This window comes from Limulus polyphemus, unplaced genomic scaffold (assembly GCF_000517525.1).
Source record: "Limulus polyphemus unplaced genomic scaffold, Limulus_polyphemus-2.1.2 Scaffold129, whole genome shotgun sequence".
NCBI classification, from domain to species: Eukaryota; Metazoa; Arthropoda; class Merostomata; order Xiphosura; family Limulidae; genus Limulus; species Limulus polyphemus.
In genome coordinates this window covers 398,289-411,194 of record NW_013665739.1, presented here as the reverse complement: position 1 = coordinate 411,194, position 12,906 = coordinate 398,289, and positions in this window count along the sequence as shown.

The window sequence follows — 12,906 nt, the reverse complement described above, 5'->3', positions numbered from 1 at the left end:
CACTTGATTTTATCACGTATCAAGCGTCCATATATCTCACTTGATTTTATCACGTATCAAGCGTCCATATATCTCACTTGATTTTATCACGTATCAAGCGTCCATATATCTCACTTGATTTGCGAACTTTCTATTGATGTATTTTTCTACTGCTGAAGAACCACGACTTGATTGCCAATGTTGAGTTACCGAAATATTTTAATTGGGTTGCAGTATTTCTTTTCTTAAATAAAATTAACATCATTTAGCATACGAGTTTTCTGCTTCCGAAATCCCCATATTCATCTGGTACGATATTTTTCTTTTCCGGATCCTCTTTCTAGCTGCAGTCTTTCTTGCACCGAAAGTTTGATCTGAGTTGCTAACTTTGTACTACAAAGAAACATTATAACCGGACCACAAAAACTTGCACATTTGAAATATTTCATCTGTATTACAGTCTATGAATTTCATGAAAAGCAAAATGTTGGCTGCATTTTAAGACATTTCGATATTCTTTCCGAAGCAAATGCTTTATTCTGCGCTAACGTTCTAAAAACTAAGTTTGAACTTCAATGTTTTAGTTGCTAGTGCACCTACTGAGTCGTAAACATCCTGGGTTACGAGTTTTATGCCACTATAGCACCTTATGTTTGTGGTGAACTTACTTTTTGATCAAAGATTTTATCCGACTTCGATCTTTCTGTTGCAGAAAAATATCTATTTTGTGATTTCTTTTTTTATTGGTTTTATTCAGTTTTGGCACACGTTGCGTCATTTCTACTTTTGAAGCAACTTATTAGGGTTCTGAACATTGGATTGCTCAGAAATCTTATCTTAACTCTTGGTATTCTTGAAACATCCTTCAAGCGACAAAAAGTTCATCATGATTGGATATTTCTGCTTGTGAAATACTTGAATCGAGTTGTAATAGTTTTCTGTTGGTTTTGGTAGTTCTGATATCTTATTGTTATCCTTTTTTAGAAATATGTGATTATTTACAAACATACGGGAAATTCTGCGTCATTCTTTCTTCAAAACAAATATTATTTCTAATGCACTACATATAGTTATCATATGACTTTGCCATTCAAAGAGATAAGTTGGTAAGTGTTGTTTAGTTAAATTCCCAACCTGCAAATATAGATTATCGTTTCTATCTAAAGAATAACTAAATGACCTGTCAAAAATTATTTTGTTTCTAGCATACTATCTTATCGTATACCTTTAACGTTACAAAAATGGAAAAAAAGCAGATAAAAACATTTTATATTGTTACTCCTAGCAACACCTAAAAGTGAACAGCGAAATGTTAACTACACAAGTTTATAATTTTAGTTATACAAGTCAACTTAAAACATTTCTAGAAAAAGAGATACAGAATTCCCTAGATCATAACCGCTACTTTTTATTGCCTATGTTTGGGATGGTATGAAATATGATATATGGAGGAAGTATGCCAACTTTTAAGATCACGTTTATTCGAAAAACTTCTAAAATATTAAACGAATCTTTTGGAAGCATATAAATAAGCTGGTTTGTTTTCGTATTGTTAGTTACAAAACAAATTAGTGTTTTTATAAATCTATGTTCAACAGTAAGAAAATAACTGGCTTTTCAATTGCTGGCATCCGGAGATGGGATACTGTTATGTTCCTATCTAAATGTTCTTAGCTTTACTTATTAACTTATATTTGTTCTAAATAGTACTTTACGATTATTTGTTAGCAGGCAAACGAGGTAATGAAAATAAATTAGAACATTATAATAACCCAAATATATAGAGGAAAAAGACGAAAATATTTCAGTTTTGAAATTTAAATAAATTTAAAATAAACAATTTTTTCAAAGAACGTCCTTTAACTTTAAAAATAATTAAATTGGATTTTTAAATTTAGGTTAAAAACTGTTTATTATTACCAAAAATAGCACTAAATGTTTTGCCCTGGATTAAGAGCAGGCTCTCAAGACATAAAAATTTACATATTTATCTTTTACATAAATCAAGTAATATAATAAGAAATTTTAAATGCAGTGGCAAAAGAATTGTGAAACAGTAGACAAGAAATATGTTATTTTTCTAACAGTAGCATTTTAGCAAACTTTGCAAAATATATATGTTAATGTATCCAATCGAAAATACCAGTAGAAATAAAGTTATGTTATGTGCACGTTTTCAACGCAAGTCCAAAAAGATGTCAACTAAATCACAAGTAATCAGTATTTGTATTAGGTCGTCAAGAAATTAATGTCGCTTTTTTTTAGATGAAAAACCCGAACAACTTATATCTCAAAACAAAGCATTTATTAACTGAAATAGTCTCTCTTCTTATTGATGAAGCTTTTCCATCTTACAATCAGGTTTTTAATGCCCTGATGAAAGAAATGACTTGGCTTTGAAGCAAAAAACATGTCAAAGTCCTCTTTACCGCTTTCCACATTTGCATACGATTTCCCATTAAGATGGTGTTTCAGGGAACGAAAAAGATGGTAATCTGATGGTGTCATATCTGGAGAATATGGTGGGTGGGGGAGAACTTCCCACCCAGCTCCATAATCTTGTGTTGCGTCAAACGTGCCACATGTGGACGTGCATTGTCGTGGAGAAGAAGAACATCATTTCGATTAACAAGTGAAGGGCGTTTCTGATGAAGGGCTTGACTTAAACGTTCCAGTTGCTGACTATAGATCTCTGCATTGACAGTTCGCTGTGGATTGAGGAGTTCAAAATTAATTACTCCTTTAATGTCCCACCAAATGCAAAGCATCACTTTCTGCGGATGAAGTCCAGGTTTTGGGGTCGGTAGTGGTTTTTGTCTAGAACTGAGCCATTGTTTTTTACATTTAATATTCGCATAGAGAATCCATTTTTCGTCACCGGTGACAATTTTGTCCAAAAATGGTTCAAGCACATTATGTGCCTGAACAGACGAAGCAACGTTCACGCGTGGGAAACGATGATCATGGAAGAGTTCGTGAGGCACCCAAACGCCTTCTTTATGAAGTTTTTCCCATATTCCTTAGATGTTTACGTATTGTTTCATGAGAAACATGCAATTTCAGGGCCATTTCACGAGTGTGTTGCATTGGGTTAGACTCAACAAGCGTCTTCAAAGCATTAATATCAATTACAACATGTCGGCCCCTGCCATCATTAACACTTACGAACGTTTAAAACATTTCCATAAACTTCTTTGATATTCTTTGTGGCTACAGAGGTGTTGTTTTCCTTCTTGTATTCAAACAGCATTACATGCCAAATGTGTGTCTCGTCGTGTGCCATCACTATTAGGGATTATAGTATACTAAACTTTACATATTATATAGGCTACACTAACGTGACGTTTAGGTTGTTCGTTTAACTATCATACGTGATATACGTTTTTGATTTGCTTTTATTTTTGTTTGGAGGGGGGTTTGAAATTGTTCCAAAACGCGACATTGATTTATTGACGACCTAATATTTATTGAAAAACTTTTAAGACTATCTATCGTCATTCCTAATTTTAAACTATTGACCAGAGGAAGGGCAACCAGTCAGCAATATCATTTATTCTAAGGGGTTGACTATCTCTCCTATAACGCACCTACAGCTTAAAGTGGAGGTAATAGTTTGTTTGTGGTATCGCACGGGTTCTAACCCGACTCATCCGAAACCCAGAGCTCTACCATAGGGATAACCCGGACCCCATGAATAAACACAAACTTCTTATTTGTTCTCTTTTTACGTTAATGTGGAATGTTTTTTTCTAAGAAAACCCTAGTTTATCTGAGATATTTTTATAATGAGGACACATATTTCTTGTACTTTTTCTATATTTAGAACTGATATGACAAAAAATTGACAAATATATCTGTTAGCAATGAAGATTTTTTTTTATCTGCAGAAAGTTTTGAATTCGTGAACTGTTTGTTTTGATTTATTTGTAATCAAGCACAGAACTACAAAATGGGCTGTCTCTGCAGTACCTACCACGGGTATTAAACCTGTTTTTTAGTGTTATAAGCCTTCAGACTTACAACAAGTATAGTCATAAAGGCCAATTGTTTACACTGGCTATAATTAAAAGAAAATTTCACCTTTTTTGTTTCCATATTAGGGAAAAAAAAACACCTGGAGATATATTGTTTCCATGACCCTTTGTAAAATATTGCGAAATGTTACCAAGCCAATGCTAATATATATATATATTTGTTCCATTTATAGACACAATTAATAGAGTTACAGACATCAGCAGTTATACAGATAATTAATATGTGCACAGGTGGAAAATGATCATATTTATATCTACCCTGTCATACCCTCCTGATGTCTCCCTGAAGCGGATAAAGTCTCCAATAGCACTGGCTCTTGGGCCAGTCTGGAGCTTTTTACATCGAAGTAATCTTGGTAAAGATTCCCGGTGAAGATTGTATTTACAACAAATTTGACTGATGGAATTCCCAGCAGGAGATCCACTGCCATTTACAGCCATTCTTTAGCATAATCTGACTAGCTCGTTTTCAGGAGTTCATAAAGTTCACAAAACGCTTGTGCATTTGAAATTCTACGGGATGATAATCCACAAATCTAGGTAACAAGTCACAGTGAATGTGGCACCATGAGAATGCGATGAATGCATTTCCGCTATGCGCAATAAAAACTTTCGATTGTTTTATGATCCAAATCCCAAAGATTCGATCCATATGAACACATAAAGTAAGTTTTAAACAGACTGTATCGCACATCATATGAACAATGTGAAAATTTAGATAGTAACGAATTACATCTCTGGTACAATTCATTCACGCTTTTCTGAATGGAATTTACTCTGTAATTAAAGCCGATGTAATGTAATTTACTTTACTAAAGTACAACGCTAAAAACTGGGTTTCATTACCCGTGGTGGGCAAAGAACAAATAGCCCATTGTGTAGCTTTGTGCTTAATTACAAACAAATGTATTGACAACTAATTAAGGTTTAGACGTTTAAAATGTTTAGAATTATGGTGTTCCAAAAAAGCAGATATAATTTTTTTCACAGTGTTGGCGCGAAAAATAAATTGAGTATTACGAATGTTTAGCTCATTTAGCCTGTTTGTAATGTTTAATAATGTTCTGTTTTGTTGTTGTTTTTTGTCGGAGTTAGAACAAAACGTTGTTTTGTAAACTTACATTTTACTTTTTACTTTACATTTTTTCGCTAAAGAAGTTATATTCTTCGATCAGTGTAAAACGTTACTACCGTCCTACGGTAGTTTTGTGGAACTCTTTAAATTTACTTAGATATGTTGTTCTGGACTATTTAAGATCTAGATTTAGCATTTAATATCCCGAACTAATACACATGCCCCCCAGTGGCACAGCGGTATGTCTGCGGACTTACAGCGCTAGAATCCGGGTTTCGATACCCGTGGTGGGCAGATCACAGATAGCCCATTGTGTAGCTTTGTGCTTAATTACAAACAAACTAATACACATTTTTATTTTTCATCTTATCAAGATTCATAAGATTTGACGGTGTTAATCCAGTATTATTTTCGGTTTATAGGTTTTGTATATGCGAAAGGCAACAACAGATAAACTGTTGTCGAACCTTTCACAAGAACGGTGTGCAGTTACTTAGTTGATCAAGTTATCTGTTCACTGTAGGATACGCTTTGATTGTTTTCTTGAAGTTAAGCACAAAGCTACAGAATGGGCTATCTGTGCTCTGCCTACCACGGGTATCGAAACCCGGTTTCAAGCGTTGTATTTCCGCAGACATGCCACTGGGGGCGTAGGATACGCAGTAAAATATTTAAGTTGTTTTTTCGTTATTGTAGCTATGACGTTGTAGCACAAATCTATATTAGAATACTGGATACAGTTTGTTTGTTTTGAATTTCACGCAAAGCTACACGAGGGCTATCTGCGTTATCCGTCCTTAATTTAGCAGTGTAAGACTAGAGGGAAGGCAGCTAGTCATCACCACCCACCGCCAACTCTTAGGCTACTCTTTTACTAACGAATAGTGGGATTAACCGTCACATTATAACAACCCCACGGCTAAAAGGACGAGCATATTTGGTGGAACAGGGATGCGAACCCGCGACCCGCAGATTGCGAGTTGAGCGTCCTGACCACCTGGCCATGCCGATCCGCTGGATACAGAAGCCAATAAATTATTTGAAAATAACATATATTTGATAAGAGAACAAATTCTCTATATATTTACTATCTGCTAGCTCATAGTTTTGGTTGACACTAACTTTCAAAGCAGTAAACTAATTCGTAGACTTATAGCTTATAAATTTATTAACATTGTTTACATGATTATTTTCTATAATTTTTGTTTTTTATAATACTCTATAGATGTATCAAACACATATTTATAATTTAACTTTATTTTTTAAATAAACTTGAAAATATTTAGAATACGTTTGCTGGCTTTTCATAGGGTTTTAGAAACAATTATTTTCTTATTTAAGAAAATTACATGTTATGGTTTGACAATAACTTGCTATTTTTACTTTTCAATTTTGAATTTAATTATACAGCGAAAACAAATGCACTTACAACATGTCATCTCATACATTTATATGTTCTACTTTCTCTCGACCAATTTTACAAATAGTGCTTTTATTTTTATTTGCCAAGAACAGTTCTTGTTTCAGTCAGACTGAATAAGTTGATTGTAGTGTTTTGTGGCTTGCGTATGAGGTTACATGTGCACAATTTGATCAGATTCACCACTAAAAGTAAGACAATTGAGATTTTTCCTACGTAATGTACAGATTGCGCAATTATTGCATAATATATTGAGGATACGTGGTAATGTTTCATTCAAGTGTGCCCATTGTGCGATGAATTAGAAAACCTGAATTTGCCAGACAAAATATGAAAAAAATGTCAACCAGACTTACGAAATGTCAACTTGATTCACGAGCATTCACAAGACAGACCACTGGACTAACTAAATAGGAGTGGACAAATTAATTTTCTATGGAGCAATCTGTATAAATCTACCATGAGGTCTTGCAAAGTCCACCCCTATATCCAAATGATTTTTAGCGACTTTTTAATTGTGATAAATCATTTTACCATCTCTTATATGACATATATATATATATGAACAAAGAAAATGGAGCATGTATAATATATATATATATCTGTTTTGAATACTGTCCACTTTTGGAATACTTCATACAAACCATTTGTTCTCAACCATAGTACCAAATATGATAATCAATCTGTATTTTATTATTACCCTTCCTAACTATTTCTAGATCCTAACAGTCGCAGTATGTCCTGTCACAATATTTTGAATTTATGTTGCAAAAAATGCAAATTTGCGACATATTTCCACCTCCTGATTAAAAATGGATTTCAAACGAAATATATTTTAATATATATATAAAAGTTGTTTAGATACACCATTATTTAGAAATAGAAGCAAAGAAAATAAATTCTCACAAAACGTTTAAGGATAATTTTATTGTATTTCCCGAGTAAAATGTTCGTAAACATCTAGAAATAGATTTATGATTTTGTTTTGTTTGGTTTTTGTTGTTTTATGGCAAAGCTAAATTGCTTTTAGTTCAAGATAAGAAGAAAAAACAGAAGTTATATTTCATTTATTTAGAACAAAATAAATTTCCTGTGTTGTGTAAAGGTAGATTGAAATATCATCTAAAGTCATTCAAATCGTAAGTAATAATAAGTTATCTTATATGAAAGTTTTTAGTAGTTGAAAAATCTTAAAAATATATATTGAAAAGTTCGAAAGAAAAGGGATTTGCTAAAAATATTCAGTTACGCGAAATCCTGGTTTTGTTAGTTTTAAACAAAACGTTATTTTACTGTCCTGGGATTTGCTAAAAATATTCAGTTACGCGAAATCCTGATTTTGTTAGTTTTAAACAAAAACGTTATTTTACTGTCCTGTAAAACATTCTTCATTTGAAAGATGATAAGGAGTATGGAGTGCACATCTTTTTAATTAGCTTCAAATGAAGAAGGACTAAATAAGACTACTCAAAATCAATACAGATCTTTAAATGGTCGAAAGTTGTAGGACTAGTTAAATACCATCCAAATCATATGAATGAATTGGAATGTTAAACAGGACCGAAATAAATATATATATGACAGAATAAAGGATATTTTCTTTAAATATATATATAACGTAATGGAAAGGGTTAATATACAATATAATAGAATTATACATTAAATGTTAAAATGAAATAGAAGAGCGTTTAATGAGTTAAAACCATCTTGTATTTATATAGAAAATGCTTCTTTTTAATTTATGTGTTTTATTACGCACAATATCCGTATTTTCAAAACAAGTAACAATAAGATTTTATGAAGTGAATTTGCAGCATAGAGGAACTTTCGAGCATGTATATTTTGAAACAATCATAATTTTTGTTGAAACGCTTCCTTTTTTTTACCGAATTTGTTCTGGTCAATAAATTCTTACTTGATTTTTGAATAAACTTAATATTTTACTTCTATCAAGGCATGTTCGTGAATGACAACAACATATTTTGAGTAACTATGTTGTCTAGAAGTTATGTTAATTTGATTAGCCGTAAATTATATTTGACGTCGTCCACTCGAGTTTGATCACGTGGCTTTTACTGCGCGTTATTTTGACGTCTGCAAACGCGAGTGTAGCTTCCAGAACTAAAACACTTCAATGTTCTCGACAAGAAGCAATATGTGGTAAGACATATTACTAACCTGTTGCCTCTGTTTTAAAACGTCGTATTGGAATAACGCAGTCTTTCTAGCCGTGCTGCTGTACGATAAAAAACCTAACGTCCATATTAACAGAGTAATTTCAGTTCATTATTTATTAAGAAATATTGATGTTGATGTGTGTGTGTTTGTTGGTTGGTTGAATTTCACCAAAGCTATTAGAAAGCTATCTGCACTAGCCGTCCTTAATTTAAAAGTGACAGATTAGAGAGAAAGCAGCTAGTCAACACCGCCCACCACCAACTCTTGGGCTACTCTAATCGAATAGTGGGCTTGATACATTATAACGACTTAACGTTTGAAAGGGCGAGCACGTTCAGTGAGATGATTCAAACCCGAGTCGAGCGTCCTAGCCACAAGGCTATGTCAGGCCTTATTGTATATCACAAGCTTTTTTCGCGGTTTCTCTCTTAGAGAATAATTGAGTGAACCACAACTAACATACGGCTTCTTGGGTTTGTATCTATTTAGGTAAGTCTTAGAATTAAGTCTCCCACTGAAACAACAGAAAGTTTACGAATTTTAAACTCTAAAGTACGGGGTTCGATTTCCCGCCGTGGACATAGCAGATAGCTCATTGTGTAGTCTTGTACGAAGAAAACAACAAGAACAACTTATTTAACCAACTATTTTTATGTAAATGTTAACCGGCGCGAAGCATGGATAGAATGGTGAAAATTATACCTGTACACATCACGTCTATGGCAGTAGTGATTACAGTTTTGGAAATCTCAACACACAAGGATACCCTCTCAGTTCATGATAAACAAATCTGGATGTGCTATGTTGTTATACAATTTTTTGTGATTTAGTATTTTTCTTTTATGTGAACATTATTACAGGTTTATTTAAATGTTTATTGCTTGCCCATGTTATATAGCTGTGATTGCTAATACTGTTCACCGAGATTATCATGTTTCCCGCATGTTATTATTCAGTAGACTATAATATGTTCAGATACCATTTAGATGGAATTAGCTTGTTTTATTCGTACTGCGAATATCTTTGTTATCCATTAGGCAATATCATCCAAACCATCACTATCTGATTGGTTATAGCTCAGCATTTTTATATCAGTGTGTGTTTAATGTTTTGGTACCTAATCTAAATATCTTGTTTTTGATGGCTACTAATACTGAGTATTTGGTTGTGTTGAAATAAATGTGGCATCAACACATGAAAGAGACTTGACATCGTCATGGAGAAGTTTTCTTTCTCGAGAATATTAAAGCTATTAAATAATAGTATTAATATAAAACCTTGGTAAGAATATTATTCCAGATTGTGTTTATTTAACTTAGAAATTTGTATTGTTATTTGCCAGAGAGAATGTAGTTTTCACATGAAGTGCTCCAAGCTCGATGTTTGGAATTTTTTTCGAAGTTTAGGAAACTATTTGAATTATATAAAACGCATGTTGGGCGAGATAAAAATATTAAATTTTAATAGATTAATAAGTTGGCTAATTAACTAATTAATAATTACGAACACAAACAAATATAATCAAAGACAATATTGAAGAAGTGATGGAAAATGTGTACATTGAAGTTGAAAAAAAACCCATAAGAGACGCATATAAGGTTATAACAACAATATCAAGGAAGTAAAAAAGGACTTGAACAAAATGCAAAAGTACATCATTGAAGTAAAGTATGATTATTACAACAAAACAGAAGAAGCCATAGAAAAAAGCACAAAAGGACATGAATGAAGTTAAAATGGAAGTACAAATGGACATCTTTTCCATGATAAAATATCAAGAAAATGAATTGGCAAATGCAAGAACCAAACCAACTAAATTTCTCGCTGCATCTATTCAAGAATTTCAATCTTAAACAAAATTAACTATGATATATGGAATAGGAAAACCATCTGGTTTAAAACTGTTTCCACTTTTTTCCGTGCCGCTTTGAATAGCAGAACGCTCTTGGACTATTCTATTACTTTATCAAATTACGAAATTTAGCAGGTTAGTGCAATAAAATCGCCTCATGGGAAAAGTAAAAGATTGTGATGGAAAAGTACCATGGGAAGCATATCAGGTGCAGTTTAAAATAATTTCCAAAGCAAATAGATTAAACAGTAAGCTGGACATTCAAAAGGACCATCTTTAACAACATCAAACGACATTCCAATTGAGAGCTATAACAACTATCTGTTACCAATGTCTGTCTTATCAAACAGGTTTAGAGTATCACATCAGAAGGAAGTTTGTATAGCACAGATTATGAACAGAGGAAGAACATAGGACGAAACCTTAACCAAAATTACAAAAGATGTGAAAAGGATTGCCCAACTATCTTACTTAAATTATCCACTTAAAATGATGAATGAGGATATGTCAATTATGTTAAAGCAAAGTCGGTGTGTATCTTTACAGGAAGATGTCCAGTTTACAATGGTACTTGAATCAATTACATTTTAGATAAACAGCTAAAAAACACTAACCAGAAATTTTGAGATCATCAGATCCAATAGTGTGGAAACATCAATTGTCTCTGGTAGAAGTCTAGAAAAAAATCCAAGGATTAAATAGACAATAGTTTACTCAGAATGGAAGTATAAACAACTAAACAATAGGTGTCTTAGTTGTAACTAAAAATGACATATTGCCAAAAAATGCAGACAAAAGACTTTATGGAAAAATACTTTTCCCAAAGAATCACAAGAAAATTAAATTGTTATTGTGTGGAAAACATGGACATTACATCCGAGATTGTAATGAATCAAATCAACCATTGATAATAAACCCAGGAGACGAAAACCTGATTATAAGAATATCCCATCTGCATCAGTTGAGATAAGGAAAGAGTTACTGAAAGAAGCCTGTCTATAAGTCAACGGGTTCATTTACAGGAAGCCTTGCAACATATTTATCGACATTGGCCCTACAGAAACCATTATTATACCTGATCTGGTAATGGAAGCTATAAAATCTCCTACAGTAAGTAATGAAGTAGGAAGACATAGTGTTGCAAACAGCAACTGCCCGTAGAGTTCTAGCAAGAGTAAAATTGGAAGTTATCCTCAATGTGGGAAGCTTCTTTACACAATATGATGTGAGTGTATAATTGACCTATAGGAAAATTGCATATAGGAAATAGACTTCCAGCAGAAACACGGATGTGACGTTCAATTAGTTTTTAATAGTTTCACAACTTTCGACCAGGAACTCAGTTACACCACAAGGGATTGGTCTTGACAAGAAATATAGAAGTATAAGTTAAAGTGCAACATAGGCTAAATCCAAAGGTCGTCTGTTGTGATCGTCTCAGGAAGCACGTCAGCGGGAGAATGACCAAATGTTACCTTCAAAGAAGACTTCAACAAAAGAAATAAACCTACTCAAAACCAAATGTTTCTATTGGGATCACTTCCAGGGTATCACCAGGCATGGGGCCACCAGTGGATTTCCTCGAAGAGAACTACCCCATTAGTAAAATGGCAGGCGATGACAAAGGAAATGGCCCGGCATGGCCAGGTGGTTAGGGTACTCGACTCGCAATCGAATCACCGTCACACCAAACATGCTCGCCCTTTCAGCCGTGGGAGCGTTATAAAGTGACGGTCAATCCCACTATTCGTTAGCAAAAGAGTAGCCCAAGAGTTGGCAGTAGGTGGTGATGACTAGCTGCTTTCCCTCTAGTCTTACACTGCTAAATTAGGGACGGCTAGCGCAGATAGCCCTCGTGTAGCTTTGCGTGAAATTCAAAAACAAACAAACAAACAAAGGAAATAGATCATTCCAGCTTCACATATTAAGCAACGGAAAAGAAAGCCAAGAAGATACGGGACTGAGCAGTTTAGATACAGTAAATAAATAAAGAGAAAAGATTTAAATTTGATCGTACTTTTTATTTTTTTACTCATTTAATTAATAAGTTAATGGTTGTGATATATATAATTATCAATGTTAATATTGTTATAGTTATATTATTGTTAATTATGGGAGTTCAAGTTTAACGGACAATCATTCTTTGTGTAATAGAATTTTTCTAAAGATTTTAAATACAAAGAAAGGAAATGTTGAAGCCTAGTTTTTAATTTATATTTTACACAGTTGTACTGGCCCCCCAGTAGCACAGCGGTATGTCTGCGGACTTACAACGCTAGATACCGGGTTTCGATACCCGTGGTGGGCAGAGCACAGATAGCCCATTGTGTAGCTTTGTGCTTAACTTCAAACAACCAACCAATTGTAC